Below are 9,029 nucleotides of genomic sequence, written 5' to 3' on the forward strand. Positions count from 1 at the left end.
GAAGTTATACGCTAAGTTCTCGAAGTGTGAGTTTTGGCTTCGAGAGGTACAGTTTCTGGGTCATATTATATATGAGGCAGGTATTAAAGTGGATCCGTCAAAAATAGAAGCGGTAAGGAGTTGGAACTCGCCGAAGACGCCGACAGAAGTTAAGAGTTTCTTAGGTCTTGCGGGTTATTATCGCCGATTTATAAAAGATTTTTCTAAAATAGCGGGTCCGTTAACCAAATTGACCAGAAAAGATGTAAGTTTCCGATGGGGTGATCAACAGGAACAGGCCTTTCAGACTCTGAAACAGTTATTGTGTCAGGCTCCAGTGTTAGCATTACCAGAGGGTTCAGATGAATTCGTGGTTTATTGTGATGCGTCAATTTTCGGGTTGGGGTGTGTTCTGGTGCAGAGAGATAAAGTTATCGCGTACGCTTCTCGTCAGCTAAAGACACACGAACGTAACTATTCGGTTCATGGTTTAGAAATGGCTGCAGTGGTGTTTGCTTTGAAGTTATGGAGACACTACTTATACGGTACAAAGTGTGTAATATGTACAGATCATAAGAGTCTTCAGCATATTTTCACGCAGAAAGAACTGAATATGTGACAGAGACGGTGGATAGAGCTTATAAAAGACTATGATTGTGAAATAAAGTATCACCCGGGTAAAGCAAATGTTGTTGCTGATGCTTTAAGTCGTAAAAAGACCGCGGAGACCGTAAAATTTATGTGAATCGAAATAGTTTCTGACCTAATTGAACAGATAAAACAGGTGCAGGCCTAAGCTTTATTGGAGGAGAATTTAAAGACTGAATTGATGACCAAAATAAAGGACCAATTAATTGACGATTCTCGTGGACTTAAGACATTTAAGAACTGAATTTGGGTGCCTATGCTTAGAGATTTAAGGAAATTGATCTTAAATGAAGCACACAAATCGAGGTTAACTGTCCATCCGGGTAGTACTAATATGTATAACGACTTAAAACCGATGTATTGGTGGCCAACAATGAAGAAAGATGTTGCTCAATTGGTGGAAAAGTGTCATATTTTTGCACAGGTTAAGGCAGAACATCAGAAATCCCTATGGTTCATTACAGCAGTTGAAAATTCCAGAGTGGAAATGGGATCATATTACGATGGATTTTGTAACCAAATTACCTAGATCTCAGAGAGGTAATGATATGATATGGGTAATTGTTGATCGACTGACGAAAAGTGCACATTTCTTAGCAACAAAAGAGATAACTTTGTTGAGTACTTTGGCAGAATTGTACTTGAAAGAAATAGTTAGTCGACATGGGGTTCCGTTGTCTATCGTATCTAATAGGGATTCTAGATTTGTATTGAACTTCTGGAACAGTTTACAGAAAAGTTTGGGAATGAGGGTAAATCTGAGTACCGCGTATCATCCAAAGACCGACGGTCAAAGCGAGCGTACTATACAGACACTAGAGGATATGCTTAGGTCTTGCGTATTAGAGTACGGTGGTCCGTGGGATATACATCTACCTTTGATCGAGTTTGCCTACAACAACACTTACCATTCGAGTATTGGTATGCTGCCTTATGAGAAGTTGTATGGTCGCAAATGTAGAACGCCGACTTGTTGGTTAGAAGCCAGAGAGAAACAGTTTGCAGGTCCATCATTAGTTCATATAACAGCAGACAAGGTAGCGATAGCACGTGAAAAGTTGAAAGCGGCACGTGATAGACAGAAAATGTATGCCTATCCACGTAGGCGTCCGGTAAACTTTGAAGTGGGAGATCATGTTTACTTGAAAGTTTCACCGTGGAAGGGTGTTATCAGGTTTGGTAAGCGGGGAAAGTTAGCTCCGAGATACATTTGACCGTTCAAGATTATTTAGAGAGTTAATGATCAGACGATTGTATTAGAGCTCCCAACAGAGTTAGCAGGGATTCATAACACTTTCAATGTGTATTACCTTAGGAGGTGTAAGGTTGATGATGAGACGCAACTGGTTCCGTTAAGTGATTTGAGGGTGGACTTGAATCAAAGGTTAGTTGAAGAACCGGTAAAAATTGTCGATAGAAAGGTGACTAAGCTGAGAAAGATGGAGATCCATATGGTGCTTATTGAGTGGAAGCATAGTTTAGGATCGAACCTTACGCGGGAGACCCAAGAGTTGATGAAGGCTCGTTATCTACATCTGTTTGACCTTGACCAGATTCCGAGGACGGAATCTCTTTAAGGGGGTGGATTTGTAACATCCTCAGATCAGGCCTAGAAGTAAGATGACTATTGTGCCCTTAGGCATTTTTGTGAGATTATATATGCCTTTATTTTATTTATATGTGTAATATTATTTTATTATTTTAGTTAAGACCAGTTTGTGACAAGGGTCACAGAACAGGTTCATTTATTTAATTTGGACTCCGTTAGGGCAGTCAAATTAAGTACGATAGATATTAGATAACTAGTAAATACCCGTGTGTGATGGGGTATGGGATTTTAATCCCAATTAAGTGTATAGTGCTGTCCTTTTCTTCTCATTTCTTCTTAAATATTCTAAATACTCTGTACACTCTCATCTCATTCCTTCAAACCCTAGATTTCCAATTTGTGTTCTAGAGCTCAATTCATTTATATCATCTTGTTCCTTATGATTTACTGAGTCTTTTGAGGTAAGAATCATAGTGTATCAAGCTTTAATCTTTGTGAAATTGAGGTTTTTGTGTCAAGTTTGTTAAAAGTGCAAATTGGGTCAAAATGGTTGATTTTGATGTTGTTAGTGTCAAAATATTGTGTGTTTGTGTTTATTGATGTTTAGTGTAGTCGATTTGGTCAGTTTTGAGGTAAGAAACGAGCTCTAGAGCAAGAAATGGCGAATTTTGGGTTAAACCCGTAGCTGTGTTCATCTTCTTCATCAGATGAACACACTTGGCCGAGTGTCTCTTGACACTTGACCGACTGTGTAGACGATCGACCGGTTGAGTGACACACTCGACCGAGTGTGTCTGAGTTCTGACCAGATGCTTTATTTTACTCAGTCGACCGAGTGAGAGGACACACGACCGTGTGTGTGGACACACTTGACCGACTGTGTGAGTCAGTCGGCCGAGTGTCTTTGTGGGCAGAATATTTTACTAAGTGTTGTTTTCCTAGCTGTTATGCTGTCCGCGTGACTTATGATGATCAGGATGTAAATTCTGAAAATGAATAAGTGTTAGGTGGACTTTTAGTGGCGCTTTTTATGACTGATTTACTATACTGTGCTGTTTTGTGTTAACAGACAGAAACCAACTTGATTTGCCTTATGTCCAGGTGATAAGGATAAGGAAGCTGCTCAGTGATAGATTATCTGAGCTAGTTGTTGGTATTCAGTGAGTGGGTCTATCTCCGGATAGAATATTAAGTAGCTGACACTCTACTTGTTCAGACTCTTTATATTATGTTTATGTTCAGTATGATTACCATACGTAGTTAGATATTGTCATGCTAGTTAGGACGATTGCATGACTGTTTATCTGTGATCTTATGTGTGCACTGTTATTTGGACACCAATTGAGGCGGCAAGGTTGGGAACCCACCGAGGCGGTAAGGTAGGGTTGATGTGAGGTCGACCGTGGTAGCCTGGTTGGGTCATGATGTTACTGATTGTTCAGTATAGCATAGAAGGACGCATGTGTTGCGTCTGGACGGTTATGCAGTGGAATCAGTAAAGCAGACTATCGATAGACTGTAGCTTGATCAACTAAGTCGTGTGCTCGTATAAGTCGTCGATCCTCATATTGTCAGTTGTTGTTTTATGCTAGTTCAGGACGTTAGCATAGTTGTGACCCCTTGCATGTTCAGTTGCTTATGCTTGGTATGTTAGATAGTACCCATTTACTTAGCAGTTGTGCTAATTCCCCCACATTTACACCCCTTGCAGGTTTAGGTACTACTGTTTAGGAAGGGTGTTGCAATCAGGTTTGAATACATGTTTGACTACGAGCTGACTCTGATGTTTTCTACTTTAATTAAGTTTTCATGTAACACCGTTGTTGTATAAAGTTGGTTTGTAAACAATGTTATGTAAACATTAACTAAGGTTACTTGGTAATTAAATATTTACTTCCGCTGTGTTAAAAAAAAAATCAGGGTGTTACATAACTTGCATATACGAAGAACATCTTAAAACTGAACATACGCCATCATAGAGAAATAGGGGACTGTTTTGGGTTAGATAAATAAAACCTATCTTAAACTTTGAATTAGAAGTTTATATTCTAGAAAAATATTATTTCATATGAACATGATAATATATCCAAAAATCATAGTTAAACTCAAAGTGGAGGTATGTTTCTCAAAATGTTCATCAAGATGTCATTTTTGCGATGGGTATGACCACCTTCTTTTAAATTAGTATGTAACCTGTAACTCTGACTATAAACCAATACTTTTTAAGTTTAGTTTTGGAAAAATTTAGTTCAATACTAAACCATAGCAATTTTATTCACTCAAAACCGCCTTGTAACGAAGAAATTATGGGCAAAACAATATTAGTTAGAAACAAGCTAAATTAGCTACGGTTCTAATTTAACAAAATCTATAATAACCATATCCTAGTTAACTTTTCCTATATCCTACATGTATTTAAACATGGCATGGCTATTTCCTTATAATATACTAGTCTTGGTTAATTCCGAGACAATTTAATATAGTCTGGATTAGTTAAGACAACATGTATGCAATACGTTCGGATAAATCATAAGACACTATTTACACAATACGTCTTGGTTAATTCTAAGACAACACGTGTACAACAGGTCATGATTCAGTCTTAAACAATACGTATACAATACGTCTTGATTAAACGATAAGATTATATATTGGACTATTGGACTATATTTGGACTACTAACATTGGACTACTAACTTGACAACTTAAATAATCACACGTGATTGAAAATATTATATGAATATAACTGTATTATATTTTGAGATATATATATATATATATATATATATATATATATATATATATATACATACATACATACATAAATATATTATTGTTATAGGTTCGTGAATCATATCGAGGCCAAGTCTTAATTTTTCAACGATTTGAAAAATCTTATCAAGTGAGTTATAGTCCCAATTTTACTACATGATTATTTTTTGGATGAGAATACATGCTATTTTGGAAATGTTTTATAAATTGGCACAGGTAATGAAACTACATTCTATGATGGAATTGTTATAAAGGATATCCTTATTTTTGCTTGGTAGCCTAAGAATTAGTATTTAATATAATTGCCACTAATTGACGTGAATCCTAAAGATAGATCTATGGGAACTAACGATCCCCATTCTGAGAATTTGAATGCTTTAGTACTTCAATTTTGTACAAATGAGGTTCCCTTATGTTGGGGATATTCTATATGCATTTTGTTAATGTCGGTTACTAGGCAACTCATCATATGAATGATTTTTATACATACGAGATTCATGTATATTATTAAAAGAAATCTTGTGGCATATTGTTATGATTTATTATATAGGTTAAACATATGACTCACCAACATTTTTGTTGACGTTTTAAGCATGTCTTATTCTCAGGTGATTATTAAAAAGCTTCCGCTGTTGCATGCTATCTAAGGTCAAGATTTGAAGTCAGCATGTTTGTGTTATAATGTTTAAACTGTATTTGGAAATCTCTTATTGTAACATATTATTAACCATTATGTAATGGTTGCGTGAAAATTCTGTACTTTTAGATTATCGTGAGTTGATAATCTATATTATTTCATTTAAACATTTATCAATAAAATAAAGGTTATGGTTTGTTTTTAAAACGAATGCAGGCTTTGAAACACATCTCATATAGAGGTCAAAACCTCGTAATGAAACCAATTAATATGAAACGTTTATAATCGATATGAACGGGGCATTTCAATGGGTGTTCGGCTTGGTTGTGTTTTGAAGGATCATAGGGTGTGGTTCCTGGTTGTATGCAAGCATGTAGGAATGCATGAAGCAATTACCTCTTGGTAAATGATGAGGATCACCGGGACGTGATACAATCTAAGTGGGGGAGAGTTGTAACACTCTGTTTTTCTTAAAGGCATTGATTTGGACATTTTATGAAGTCTCAAGGTATGAGTTTATCTTATATATGCATAAATTTAACCGCATTCGATACTAGTGGTGTTAAAATGTGAACATGGCTGGAGATAGGCAAATCGTGATCACAATAAAGGTGGTCGCGCTCGCGATTCATCATCAGAAAAACAGAAAACGTATTAAGCTATTTCGCGGTCGCGATTGGAAACATTGCGGTCGCGATACTGGTAATCGTGGTCACGACAGGGTAGGTTGCGATCGCGAGATGTCGGGGTTTGTACAGCTCTTTTTGGTCGAACAGAATTGCGGTCGTGATTATGAGGGTTACGGTCGCGATCCGGCTGCAGCAATGCCCTCCCAACTCGTTTTTAAAAGGGGGTCTTAAGGGGTGTTGTGGTCTTTTCGCATGGGGGCCGGTTTGAGGGTCATAAGAGGTAGGTTTGGCCTCATCCAAACCATATCCTCTCATCTCACTCCCTCATCTTCAACATCTTGCTAGTGAGAGAAAGATTTTAGAGAGAGAAAGCTCAAGAACATGAAGTTGGGGCTTGAATCAATTCAAAGTGTGAGAATTAAAGTTGTTCCTCTTGCTCTTAGATACGTTTGGGTAGTGGTGGTAAGTCTTAACTCCGATTTTCTTTACTTTTATTTTGATAGAAAGTTAGGGTTTGAGTTATGTTGGGTTATAAACCTCATTTCTTATGAAATTGAGGGTTTTATTGTATGTATTGTGTAAGTAAACCCAATTATTGTGGGTTTAGGGTTTGATGACTAATTTGGAAGTGTTTGTCATGGTTTGGGTATTAAGTCACTAGGTTGTAAGTATGATGGTGTTTTGATGTTCTTAAGGACATGTTTGCTAATCAAAGAGGGGGTTAACTTTGATTTGGTGTCAAACTAAGTTTTGAGTCAAGTTTTGGTGAATTAAGTATGTAAATACTTGATTTAGGTGTTAATTGGTGTTTTGGAAATATAATCACTAGCAGTTAGTGATTATGGGCGTTTTTGTTACTTGGGTCAAAATGGATAAATTGAATTGGGTCAAAGTTGATGATGATACTAGTTTTGGTCAAATGGATGTTTAAACACTTGTGTTAAGTGTTAAATAGCGTTTTTGAAAGTAATCTCTCATGAGAAATGATTTTGAGTCAAAGTGATGTTTTAACATAAGTCAAATGTAGTCAAGTGTAATATGGGTCAATATTGCACATGTGTGGTTTTGGTGTAAATAACGGTTTGGAGTGATCACTACCTGAGTAGTAATCTAGTGTCGGGACCTAGGTTGGTCAATTTGGTGTCAAGTATAATTTGGGTTAAATTGTACTTTGTAGTGTGGGTTTGAATTACTACCCCAAATGGTAATTGAATTGTGTCCATTAGGTGTTAAATGGGTGGGTTTTGGCGAGCAAGGTGTGATCCATCGGCTAAGGGATGATTGTGTCGAATCCTCTTTTAGAGAATGTATATTTATGTGTATATTGTGTCTATGTGTGATATAGGTGGTCACTTGCTCAGATTTGAGGACAGGGATCATGTTATACATGACTTGTGCGGGCATTCCAAGGTGAGTGGAATAATTATACGTATATGTATATGATGTATTTCTTGTGTAGCGTGAGATGTGGTTTAGTCGACGTGTTAAGACCCCACATTTCACGTGACGAGTGAAGTGTTGAAGTGTTAAGGCACCACTCCGGGAAGTATGAGGGGTGTAGTGTCGAAGTGTTAAGACACCTCTTCGGGAAGTATGATGGCTGAAGTGTCGACGTGTTAAGACACCACCCAAGGGGTTAGTGATACGACGTGTTGATGCTCGTTTAACAAACATATATTTATCTTCAAATTTTATACTTAAATGTGGACTCAACTATGTGAAAAGCATACGAGAAACAATGACTTGGTAGTTGCAATTAGTAAGTTTTCCATTTAAGGTTCGCCCCAAGAGATTGGTGAATGCTAGTTGAATCGATGAAAACTCATAATCATCCTAAGGTTTTGGTTGATTGGGGGGTTTGAATTAGATATTAAGAAAACTATTGCAAATTAAAACTAGAATTAAAAGTGATTAAGTAAATATCAATATTAAAGGCATGTACACTTGCTTAATCCACTTGAAGCATTAGGATTGTTTTATTGTTCACTTAAGAGCTAATTGTGTTCAAACTTTGGACTAGTATCCCTACTAGATGTTCTTATGGTCAATCAAGACTTACAAATTCCCATAAGCATGCATTAATTGAATCTAGTTGAATCATGCAATTGTCATTAGTACTTAGCCTAGGTTAAAGTCTCCTAAAACCCTTTGGTGATCAAAACCCTTTAAGAAAACTAACCTCACTATGTTGACTAAGGACCAACTGAAAACCAATCCAAACTAAGACCCCAATCCCTTGAAAGCCCCAATTTGATTGTCTAGATCACCTAAGTGTTGAAGCATAAGTTGCTTCACTAATCAAATTCCTTTGAATGCTACACAACTCATATAATCAAAGTCAAGTCCAAAACAAGCATAATGAAGGATCCATTGACTAATCCTAATAACAAATCACAATCATTAACTCAAATACTCATCCAAACACAATCATTAATATAGATATGAACAATCCTTAGCAATCAAGATTCATAAACAAGTGCACATAATAAAATCTATCCAATCATGGCTAGAACTAGATCAATACAAGCTATAATAGTAAATCTAAATATCATTAAGCAATAAACAAGAGTAGATTGTACCAAAATTAAGAAATTACAAAAGTGACTAGATTAAGATGATGAAGAACAAGCCCTAGATCTTGATTCAATCTTCAAATCCTTGATGTAGAATGGAATAGATGATGAAAACTTGATGGAAAATCCAATAAAATAACTATGAAATCCTAATTTTGATCAGCCACCACGAACTACTATTCTATTGAATGTGATCTATGTGAAAACCTTCATCTCTTTCTATTTATACTCTTTCAAAAACT

Source organism: Rutidosis leptorrhynchoides, chromosome 2 (genome assembly GCF_046630445.1).
Source record: "Rutidosis leptorrhynchoides isolate AG116_Rl617_1_P2 chromosome 2, CSIRO_AGI_Rlap_v1, whole genome shotgun sequence".
NCBI classification, from domain to species: domain Eukaryota; kingdom Viridiplantae; phylum Streptophyta; class Magnoliopsida; order Asterales; family Asteraceae; genus Rutidosis; species Rutidosis leptorrhynchoides.